The 11,965-nt window shown below is 50.6% G+C and overlaps 2 pseudogenes; both read right to left on the bottom strand.

Moving 5' to 3' along the window:
- Positions 1 to 3,866: 3,866 nt before the first annotated feature.
- Positions 3,867 to 4,045, bottom strand: LOC144669252 (U2 spliceosomal RNA; annotated as a pseudogene).
- Positions 4,046 to 11,514: 7,469 nt separating this feature from the next.
- Positions 11,515 to 11,693, bottom strand: LOC144669251 (U2 spliceosomal RNA; annotated as a pseudogene).
- Between the last annotated feature and the right edge of the window lie 272 nt (positions 11,694 to 11,965).

Here is an 11,965-nt window from a genome sequence, read left to right as displayed (position 1 = left end):
ACAATCTTTAAACCCATTTTAAAGCATTTATTCTCCTACCAAACCCACTGTCTCTGAGAGTCCCAGACCTTTAGTCTGCTCCTTCATACCCGTAGTGAGCTCAAATTCCTTCACTTTGGATGGGCTGAGGTAGATCTCCTTGGCCGTGTTCTGCTCCGGTGGCATCTGGAGGTTCACGTAGAGAGCGGGTTTTGAGATGACCTTTGCTGGAGAAGCTTCTCCAAAACTCACCCCCTCTGGGGTGTTGCTGTTCCCGGCTTCCTGGAGCTGGGGTGCGATGATTGCCTCACTGCTCCCAGATTCCAGGGGCTGTGGTGCACTGGCCTCCTCAGGTTGCAGGCAAAGTTGGGGTGCGCTGGTCTCCTTGTTGTCTCCAATTTTCTGGAGCTCGGGTGTCTCGTCCTCCAACGCCCTGGAGCTTTGCCGCCTCTTCTGTCGGTGCCGCTCTGGCACTTCATCATCCGAAGAGCTGCTGCCCTTGTCATCCGTGTCGGATGGGAGACGCCTCTTGCCGCTTCTCTGGGAAACGCCTTTGCTTCTTCTTCGCTCCCTCTTACTTTCCTTCTTCTTCACCGTCCGCCACTCCCCCTGTTGCTTTTCCACTGCTGCCTCCTCCTCCATTGATTCGCTGTCCTGAGGACTGGGAGGTTCAGGGGGTAGTGCTGTTGATTGGCTCTCTGTTGCCTCAATCTCTTTCTCCACCTTGTCTCTCTCTGTGTCCTCCTTTGTCCCGTTGAGCTCCCTGGGGGCCTTGGTGGTTGGAGTGACACGGAACATTTCTTCTGCTTCCCCGTGGTCGGCTTTGGCTGCCTGTGCGTAAGTACGGCAGCGTTTGGGGCAGGTCCTGTAGAGGTGACTTGCCTCGCCACACAGGTTGCAGCACTTGGCCTGTTTGCAGTCTTTTGTCTGGTGCCCTTCCTGTTTGCAGATCTTGCAGAGGGAGGCGCTGCAGTTGGCCGCCACATGACCAGCCTTGCCGCATGAGCGACAATGCTTGGGTTGCCCAGCGTAGACCAGGTAGCCACGGTTTCCCCCGATAGCGAAACTGGAAGGAGGGTGGAAAATGGCTCCCTTACCATCGGTCTTTAGCGTGACCTTAAACAGGCGTTTGCCTGTCCAGATCCCCAAGTCGTCTCGAATCTCGGTGCCGCTCCCCACCTTATCGAAGTACCTGGTGAGGAAGGTGACCACGTCGGCGACAGGGACGAAGGGGTTGTACACATGCACCATCACCTCACGTTCCCGTTGCAACGGCAGAGAGAAGTGCGGCTCCGCCGTCAGGATCTTCATCTCCGGCAGGTCTCTCTTCTCCTCGAACACCCTCAGGAGCCGGACGCAGTCTGCCACCCGCTTGAACGTCACGTCAAAATAACCGCCTTTGCGGGAGTCGTGCAGGGTGAAGATCTCCGTAGCTTGGAAGCCGCACGCCTTCAACAGGATCCTCCTGGTGAAGAAGCCCCGATCCATAGGTGATCCTCCTTCGCTGTGGTTCACCGTGACTCGGACGGTGATAGGTAACCCACGGTATGGATTTCGATTGCGATTGGTTATAGCCCTTCCATCCCGACCTTGCCTTGGTAGGACCATGGTGTCGCCCCTGCAACACTTGATCTTAGCCAAAAGGCCGAGAAGCGATTCCATTTGCCTTCCTTGTTACCTGCTGTACCTGCATACTAGCTTTCAGCGATTCGTGCGCGAGGACACCCAGATCCCTCTGTGCTGAAGCATTTCTGAAGTTTCTCTCCATTTGAATAATAAGTCGCCTTTTTATTCTTCTGACCAAAATGGATAACCGCACACTTATTAAACTTATTTAACTTAGTTAAACTCCATCTGCCAAATTTTGGCCCATTCACCTAACCTGTCCATATCCATTTGTAAATTTCTTATTTCTTCATTGCAACTTACTTTCCCACCTATTTTGGTGTCATCTGCAAATTTAGCTATAGTACCTTCTACTCCTGAATCCAAGTAAATAGTTGGGGCCCGAGGACCGAACCCTGTGGCACCCCACTAGTTACAGCTTGGCATCCACAAAAGACCCATTTATCTTGACTCTCTGCTTTCTGTTGGTTAGCCAATCCTCTATCCAAGCTAATATATTACCCTTAGCTGCGTGTGATCTTATCTTGTGTATTAATCTTTTGTGCGGCACCTTATCAAATGCCTTCTGGAAGTCCAGACATACTACATCTACAGGATCCCCGTTATCCACTTTGCTTGTCACATCTTCAAAGAACTCTAGCAAATTAGTCAAACACGATTTACTCTTCGTAAAGCCATGCCGACTCTGAGGGATTGCATTTTGACTTGCATTTTAGGAAGGTAGTGGAGGCATTGGAGAGAGTGCAGAAGAGGTTTACGAGTTTGGTTCCAGGGGCGAGGAAGTTGAGTTATGAAGTAAGATTGGAGAAGTTGGGACTGTATTCCTTGGGGAAAAGAAGTCTGAGAGGAGACTTGATAGAGGTATTGAAAATCATGAGGGCTCTGGAGAGAGTAGATAGGGAGAAACTGTTTGCACCGGGGCAAGGATCGAGAAGGAGAGGGCACAGGTTTAAAGTAACTGGCAAAAGAAGCAAAAGCGATAGGAGCAGCGAGCGGTCAGGGTCTGGAATGCACCACCTGATAGCGCGGCGGAGGCAGGTTCAATTGAAGAGGGAATGAGATGATTATTTGAAAAGAAAGCATGTGCCGGGTTACGTGGAGAAGGCAGGAGAAAGGCACGAGGTGAAATGTTCACCGGGAGAGCTGGTGCAGGCACGACGGGCGGAATGGGCTCCTTGTGCAATGTAAGGATTGTGTGAATGTGGATGTAGAGGTTTCGGAGTAGCTGTGTAAAGTGTGTGAGCTTTGAGGTGTGAGTTTTGATTGTTGCTGTGTCAGCAGCAGCAGCGGCAGCGGCAGCAGAGAGCTGGTTTAAAATGTTGTGAGGCGAAAGGTGCAGCTGAGAGAGTGTTTGAGAGGTGTATTTGCAAGTGAAAGCTGTTTTTGTATAAGTGAGGTAGAGTGTTTGTGAGATGAGAGTGCTGTCTGTGAGTGTTGGGTGAGCGTGCGTGTTTTTTGTGTGTAGCTGCTGCGGGTGAGTGAGTGAGAGAGAGAGAGAGAGAGAGAGAAAGAAAGAAAGTTGGATAAAAACAAAAAGCTAAAAGCTACTGCGGATGCTGGAAATCCAAAACAAAATAAAAACAGAATTACCTGGAAAAACTCAGCAAGTCTGGCAGCATCGGCGGAGAAGAAACCAGTCAACGTTTCGAGCCCTCATGGCCCTTCAGCAGAACTGAAGCATAGTTTCAACAAGGGAGAAATATAAATTGGTTTAAGGTGGGTGGGGGGGGAAGAGACACATTGAGGGTGTAGTGTGAGCAGATAATCAAAAGATGTCAGAGACAAAAGGGTCAAAGAGGTGTTGAAGGTGGTGGTCTTTGTCTGAGAAAAGTGCTAATTAAGAATGACTAAAGACCTTTAGTCTTTCCACCCCACCCCCACTAGAGCTGTACTTTGAATATCCTGTCTTGCATTCTTAATTAGCACTTTTCTCAGACAAAGACCACCACCTTCAACACCTCTTTGACCCTTTTGTCTCTGACATCTTTTGATTATCTGCTCACACCACACCCTCAATGTGTCTCTTCCCCCCCACCCACCTTAAACCAATTTATATTTCTCCCTTGTTGAAACTATGCTTCAGTTCTGCTGAAGGGCCATGAGGGCTCGAAACGTTGACTGATTTCTTCTCCGCCGATGCTGCCAGACTTGCTGAGTTTTTCCAAAGAAAGTTGGATTTTGGAACATGTACATGTTGAGAAGTAAAGAAAGCAGATGTTTGTAAGAAAACTATTTTTAGCATTGAAAATCCCCTGGAAAGGGGAGGGTGCACCGTTCCCAGAGATACTGCAATACCGGGTCGATGCGTGGAGTGGACGGAGCAAGCCCCTATTCCATCTCCCTGCTCCAAAAATCAATTTAATATATGGTCCCCAGATAAGGGACGTATCAGATATTAAACTGATAAGAACAGATTTTTTTTTTTTTATTGTAAAAATATACTTTATTCATAAAAAATCTTCAATCACATTCAAAACCATTTCAAAAACAACATTACAAGGGTACAATCCAGGTTAAACTTTTACAAAATGTATCACCAGGTGCATCAGTACAAACAATATTACAATCATTTACAGCCTTTCATTTTGATCTGTACAGCCCGAGGGGCTCTAAACAGTTCCCAGTCTCTCGGTGCGCTGTGGTAGAAAGGTCTTAGACAGCGACCCTTCCCCATTGCGCCTTTGCGGCAGCTGCCCCAAGCTTTAGTGCGTCCCTCAGCACGTAGTCCTGGACTTTGGATTGTGCCAGTCCGCAACAATCGGTCGGGGACAACTCTTTGTGCTGGAAGACCAACAAGTTTCGGGCAGACCAAAGCGCCTCTTTCACCGAGTTGATGATCCTCCAGCTGCAGTCGATGTTTGTCTCGGTGTGTGTCCCTGGGAACAGCCCGTAGAGCACAGAGTCCTGTGTCACAGAACTGCTCGGGATGAACCTCGACAGCAACCACTGCATCTCTCTCCAGACTTTCTTTGCAAAGGCACAATCCACAAGGAGGTGAACAACGGTCTCTTCCCCACCACAGCCACCTCGAGGGCATCGTGCAGAGGGGGTGAGACTCCTGGCGTGTAGGAAGGATCTGACGGGGAGGGCCTTTCTCACCACCAGCCAAGCTACGTCTTGGTGCTTGTTGGAAAGTTCTGGCGATGAGGCATTCTGCCAAATGACTTTGACAGTCTGCTCGGGGAACCATCCCACAGGGTCCACCCTCTCCTTATCCCTCAGGGCCTCTAGGACGTTACGTGCTGACCACTGCCTGATGGACTTGTGGTCAAAGGTGTTTTTCTGCATCAATTTTTCCACCAGGGACAGGTGGTACGGCACGGTCCAACTACTTGGAGCGTTCCGCGGCAGCGTGGCCAGACCCATCCTTCGCAACACCGGGGACAGGTAGAACCTCAGCACGTAGTGACACTTGGTGTTTGCGTACTGAGGGTCTACGCACCGCTTGATGCAGCCGCACACAAAGGTGGCCATCAGTATGAGGGCGATGTTGGGCACGTTTTTTCCCCCTTTATCTAGAGGCTTGTACATCGCGTCCCTGCAGACACGATCCATTTTCGACCTCCAGATAAAGCGGAAGATGGCTCGAGTGATCGCCATCGCGCAGGAGTGTGGAATGGGCCAGACCTGCGCCACGTACAGCAACAGCGAGAGTACCTCACACCTGATGACCAGGTTCTTACCCGCAATGGAGAGGGAGCGTCGCTCCCACATGCCCAGTTTCCTTTTCACCATAGCCACTCGCTCCTTCCAGTTTCTAACGCATGCCCCGGTCCCTCCGAACCATATCCCCAGCACCTTCAGGCCGTCAGCCCTGACAGTGAAGGGGACAAAGGATCGGTCAGCCCAGTTCCCAAAGAACATGGCCTCGCTCTTCCCACGATTTACCTTGGCTCCCGAGGCCAGTTCAAACTGGTCGCAGACGTGCATCAGTCTGCGCACCGACAGCGGATCCGAGCAGAAGACGGCGACGTCGTCCATGTACAGGGAGGCTTTTACCTGAGTGCCTCCACTGCCTGGGATCGTCACTCCTCTTATGCCCGGATCCTTCCTGATGGACTCGGCAAAGGGTTCTATGCAGCACACAAAAAGGACAGGCGAGAGAGGGCAGCCCTGCCTGACTCCAGATTTAATCGGAAAGCTATCTGTTTCCCACCCATTGATTGAGACTGCGCTACTGATGTTAGTGTAGAGCAGTTGGATCCAATTTCGAATTCCCTCCCCAAACCCCATTTTGGAGAGCACATCCCCCATGTAGGTGTGCGATATTCTGTCAAAGGCCTTCTCCTGATCCAAGCTGATGAGGCAGGTATCCACACCCCTGTCCTGTACATAGGCAATCGTATCCCTGAGCAGCGCCAGGCTGTCAGAGATCTTCCTGCCTGGCACAGAGCAGGTCTGGTCAGGGTGAATCACCAATTCCAGAGCGGATTTGACCCGGTTGGCGATGACCTTGGACAGAATCTTATAGTCCACATTCAACAGTGAAATGGGTCGCCAATTTCTAATTTCCTCCCTTTCCCCCTTGTGCTTGTAGATGAGGGTGATGATGCCTTTCCTCATGGATTCTGACATGCTGCCGGCCAGGAGCATACTCTCGTACACTGCTAGCAGGTCTGGGCCGATCAAGTCCCACAGAGCCGAATACAACTCCGCCGGCAGGCCGTCGCTTCCGGGGGTTTTACTCTTCTCGAAGGACTCGAGGGCCTTAGTCAGTTCGTCAGGAGTTAGCGGTTTGTCTAGGCTCTCCCGCGTACTGTGGTCTAAGACCTCCGTGATAGAGGACAGGAAGGACTGGGAGGCCGTGCTGTCCGTGGGCTTCACGTCATACAGTCCGCCATAAAAGGATTTGCTGATCCTCAGAATGTCGGACCGTGATGACTTTACTGAGCCGTCTTCTTCCTTCAGGCTGCTGATCACAGAGCGCTCTCTGTGTACCTTTTGGAAGAAGAAACGTGAGCACGTCTCATCCTGCTCCACGGAGCGGACTCTGGAACGGAAGATGATCTTGGAGGCCTCCGAGGCAAAGTGCGAGGCTTGCTGGCCCTTCACCTCTTGGAGCTCCTCCTTGACATCCACCCCCATCGACTGCAGCCGGAGCAGATTCTGCATCTTTTCCTGGAGTCGGGACATTTCCCTCTGTTCCTTTCTAGCTTTCTGGGTGCCTTTGCGGATGAAAAACCTCTTGATGCTTCCCTTGATCACTTCCCACCAGTGTGTCAGGGACTCAAAGAGGGGTTTCACGGTTCTCCAACCTTTGTAATCCCTCTTGAGCTCCTCAATGTTCTCTGGGGTCAGCAGTTGCACATTTAGCTTCCATGCCCCCCTGCCCACCCTCAGGTCTTCCTCCAAGTGGCAGTCCGCCAGTAGGAGGCAGTGGTCAGAGAAGAACACCGGCTTGACCTCGGTGGATCTGACTGTGAATGCACGGGACACAAACAGGAAGTCTATCCTGGAACGAATGGACCCGTCTGGCCGCGACCAGGTGTATCTACGCTGCGCTCCGTCTGCAGGGTTGCTGAAGACGTCGTGCAGCTTGGCATCCTTAACTGTTTCCATCAGGGATCTGGACGTAGCGTCCAATCTGCTTCCGGCCCTGCCGGATCGTCCAGCCGCATCGATGATGCAGTTGAAGTCCCCGCCCAGAATGACCGGCCTGGAGGTCGCCAGCAGCAGTGGGAGCTGCTGAAAAACCTCCAGCCGCTCAGCCCCTTGTGCCGGGCCGTACACGTTAATTAACCGGAGTGGAGCGTTCTTGTACATTACGTCTGCTACCAGGAGTCGCCCGCCCACCACCTCCTTGACCTCGGAGACGGTGAAGTTGCCTCCCCGCAGCAGAATACCCAGGCCGGAGGAACGAGAGTCGTTTCCGCCCGACCAGATCGATGGCCCGTGGGACCACCATCGTGACCATTGCCTGTAGGAGCTGAGGTGCGGTATCGCACACTCCTGCAGAAACAACAGGTCAGCTTTGACCTTGGCTAGGTAGTCCAAGGTCGCAACACATCGCGTAGTAGATTTAATGCTACGCACATTTATGGATACAATCTTTAAACCCATTTTAAAGCATTTATTCTCCTACCAAACCCACTGTCTCTGAGAGTCCCAGACCTTTAGTCTGCTCCTTCATACCCGTAGTGAGCTCAAATTCCTTCACTTTGGATGGGCTGAGGTAGATCTCCTTGGCCGTGTTCTGTTCCAGTGGCATCTGGAGGTTCACGTAGCGAGCGGATTTTGAGATGACCTTTGCTGGAGAAGCTTCTCCAAAACTCACCCCCTCTGGGGTGTTGCTGTTCCCGGCTTCCTGGAGCTGGGGTGCGATGATTGCCTCACTGCTCCCAGATTCCAGGGGCTGTGGTGCACTGGCCTCCTCAGGTTGCAGGCAAAGTTGGGGTGCGCTGGTCTCCTTGTTGTCTCCAATTTTCTGGAGCTCGGGTGTCTCGTCCTCCAACGCCCTGGAGCTTTGCCGCCTCTTCTGTCGGTGCCGCTCTGGCACTTCATCATCCGAAGAGCTGCTGCCCTTGTCATCCGTGTCGGATGGGAGACGCCTCTTGCCGCTTCTCTGGGAAACGCCTTTGCTTCTTCTTCGCTCCCTCTTACTTTTCTTGTTCTTCACCGTCCGCCACTCCCCCTGCTGCTTTTCCACTGCTGCCTCCTCCTCCATTGATTCGTTGTCCTGAGGACTGGAAGGTTCAGGGGGTAGTGCTGTTGATTGGCTCTCTGTTGCCTCAATCTCTTTCTCCACCTTGTCTCTCTCTGTGTCCTCCTTTGTCCCGTTGAGCTCCCTGGGGGCCTTGGTGGTTGGAGTGACACGAAACATTTCTTCTGCTTCCCCGTGGTCGGCTTTGGCTGCCTGTGCGTAAGTACGGCAGCGTTTGGGGCAGGTCCTGTAGAGGTGACTTGCCTCGCCACACAGGTTGCAGCACTTGGCCTGTTTGCAGTCTTTTGTCTGGTGCCCTTCCTGTTTGCAGATCTTGCAGAGGGAGGCGCTGCAGTTGGCCGCCACATGACCAGCCTTGCCGCATGAGCGACAATGCTTGGGTTGCCCAGCGTAGACCAGGTAGCCACGGTTTCCCCCGATAGCGAAACTGGAAGGAGGGTGGAAAATGGCTCCCTTACCATCGGTCTTTAGCGTGACCTTAAACAGGCGTTTGCCTGTCCAGATCCCCAAGTCGTCTCGAATCTCAGTGCCGCTCCCCACCTTATCGAAGTACCTGGTGAGGAAGGTGACCACGTCGGCGACAGGGACGAAGGGGTTGTACACATGCACCATCACCTCACGTTCCCGTTGCAACGGCAGAGAAAAGTGCGGCTCCGCCGTCAGGATCTTCATCTCCGGCAGGTCTCTCTTCTCCTCGAACACCCTCAGGAGCCGGACGCAGTCTGCCACCCGCTTGAACGTCACGTCAAAATAACCGCCTTTGCGGGAGTCGTGCAGGGTGAAGATCTCCGTAGCTTGGAAGCCGCACGCCTTCAACAGGATCCTCCTGGTGAAGAAGCCCCGATCCATAGGTGATCCTCCTTCGCTGTGGTTCACCGTGACTCGGACGGTGATAGGTAACCCACGGTATGGATTTCGATTGCGATTGGTTATAGCCCTTCCATCCCGACCTTGCCTTGGTAGGACCATGGTGTCGCCCCTGCAACACTTGATCTTAGCCAAAAGGCCGAGAAGCGATTCCATTTGCCTTCCTTGTTACCTGCTGTACCTGCATACTAGCTTTCAGCGATTCGTGCGCGAGGACACCCAGATCCCTCTGTGCTGAAGCATTTCTGAAGTTTCTCTCCATTTGAATAATAAGTCGCCTTTTTATTCTTCTGACCAAAATGGATAACCGCACACTTATTAAACTTATTTAACTTAGTTAAACTCCATCTGCCAAATTTTGGCCCATTCACCTAACCTGTCCATATCCATTTGTAAATTTCTTATTTCTTCATTGCAACTTACTTTCCCACCTATTTTGGTGTCATCTGCAAATTTAGCTATAGTACCTTCTACTCCTGAATCCAAGTAAATAGTTGGGGCCCGAGGACCGAACCCTGTGGCACCCCACTAGTTACAGCTTGGCATCCACAAAAGACCCATTTATCTTGACTCTCTGCTTTCTGTTGGTTAGCCAATCCTCTATCCAAGCTAATATATTACCCTTAGCTGCGTGTGATCTTATCTTGTGTATTAATCTTTTGTGCGGCACCTTATCAAATGCCTTCTGGAAGTCCAGACATACTACATCTACAGGATCCCCGTTATCCACTTTGCTTGTCACATCTTCAAAGAACTCTAGCAAATTAGTCAAACACGATTTACTCTTCGTAAAGCCATGCCGACTCTGAGGGATTGCATTTTGACTTGCATTTTAGGAAGGTAGTGGAGGCATTGGAGAGAGTGCAGAAGAGGTTTACGAGTTTGGTTCCAGGGGCGAGGAAGTTGAGTTATGAAGTAAGATTGGAGAAGTTGGGACTGTATTCCTTGGGGAAAAGAAGTCTGAGAGGAGACTTGATAGAGGTATTGAAAATCATGAGGGCTCTGGAGAGAGTAGATAGGGAGAAACTGTTTGCACCGGGGCAAGGATCGAGAAGGAGAGGGCACAGGTTTAAAGTAACTGGCAAAAGAAGCAAAAGCGATAGGAGCAGCGAGCGGTCAGGGTCTGGAATGCACCACCTGATAGCGCGGCGGAGGCAGGTTCAATTGAAGAGGGAATGAGATGATTATTTGAAAAGAAAGCATGTGCCGGGTTACGTGGAGAAGGCAGGAGAAAGGCACGAGGTGAAATGTTCACCGGGAGAGCTGGTGCAGGCACGACGGGCGGAATGGGCTCCTTGTGCAATGTAAGGATTGTGTGAATGTGGATGTAGAGGTTTCGGAGTAGCTGTGTAAAGTGTGTGAGCTTTGAGGTGTGAGTTTTGATTGTTGCTGTGTCAGCAGCAGCAGCGGCAGCGGCAGCAGAGAGCTGGTTTAAAATGTTGTGAGGCGAAAGGTGCAGCTGAGAGAGTGTTTGAGAGGTGTATTTGCAAGTGAAAGCTGTTTTTGTATAAGTGAGGTAGAGTGTTTGTGAGATGAGAGTGCTGTCTGTGAGTGTTGGGTGAGCGTGCGTGTTTTTTGTGTGTAGCTGCTGCGGGTGAGTGAGTGAGAGAGAGAGAGAGAGAGAGAGAAAGAAAGAAAGTTGGATAAAAACAAAAAGCTAAAAGCTACTGCGGATGCTGGAAATCCAAAACAAAATAAAAACAGAATTACCTGGAAAAACTCAGCAAGTCTGGCAGCATCGGCGGAGAAGAAACCAGTCAACGTTTCGAGCCCTCATGGCCCTTCAGCAGAACTGAAGCATAGTTTCAACAAGGGAGAAATATAAATTGGTTTAAGGTGGGTGGGGGGGGAAGAGACACATTGAGGGTGTAGTGTGAGCAGATAATCAAAAGATGTCAGAGACAAAAGGGTCAAAGAGGTGTTGAAGGTGGTGGTCTTTGTCTGAGAAAAGTGCTAATTAAGAATGACTAAAGACCTTTAGTCTTTCCACCCCACCCCCACTAGAGCTGTACTTTGAATATCCTGTCTTGCATTCTTAATTAGCACTTTTCTCAGACAAAGACCACCACCTTCAACACCTCTTTGACCCTTTTGTCTCTGACATCTTTTGATTATCTGCTCACACCACACCCTCAATGTGTCTCTTCCCCCCCACCCACCTTAAACCAATTTATATTTCTCCCTTGTTGAAACTATGCTTCAGTTCTGCTGAAGGGCCATGAGGGCTCGAAACGTTGACTGATTTCTTCTCCGCCGATGCTGCCAGACTTGCTGAGTTTTTCCAAAGAAAGTTGGATTTTGGAACATGTACATGTTGAGAAGTAAAGAAAGCAGATGTTTGTAAGAAAACTATTTTTAGCATTGAAAATCCCCTGGAAAGGGGAGGGTGCACCGTTCCCAGAGATACTGCAATACCGGGTCGATGCGTGGAGTGGACGGAGCAAGCCCCTATTCCATCTCCCTGCTCCAAAAATCAATTTAATATATGGTCCCCAGATAAGGGACGTATCAGATATTAAACTGATAAGAACAGATTTTTTTTTTTTTATTGTAAAAATATACTTTATTCATAAAAAATCTTCAATCACATTCAAAACCATTTCAAAAACAACATTACAAGGGTACAATCCAGGTTAAACTTTTACAAAATGTATCACCAGGTGCATCAGTACAAACAATATTACAATCATTTACAGCCTTTCATTTTGATCTGTACAGCCCGAGGGGCTCTAAACAGTTCCCAGTCTCTCGGTGCGCTGTGGTAGAAAGGTCTTAGACAGCGACCCTTCCCCATTGCGCCTTTGCGGCAGCTGCCCCAAGCTTTAGTGCGTC

Source organism: Cetorhinus maximus, chromosome 28, assembly GCF_964194155.1.
Source record: "Cetorhinus maximus chromosome 28, sCetMax3.hap1.1, whole genome shotgun sequence".
Lineage (NCBI taxonomy): Eukaryota > Metazoa > Chordata > Chondrichthyes > Lamniformes > Cetorhinidae > Cetorhinus > Cetorhinus maximus.
The sequence above is the reverse complement of the archived record's forward strand: the minus strand, read 5'-3'. Positions and strand labels throughout refer to the sequence as shown.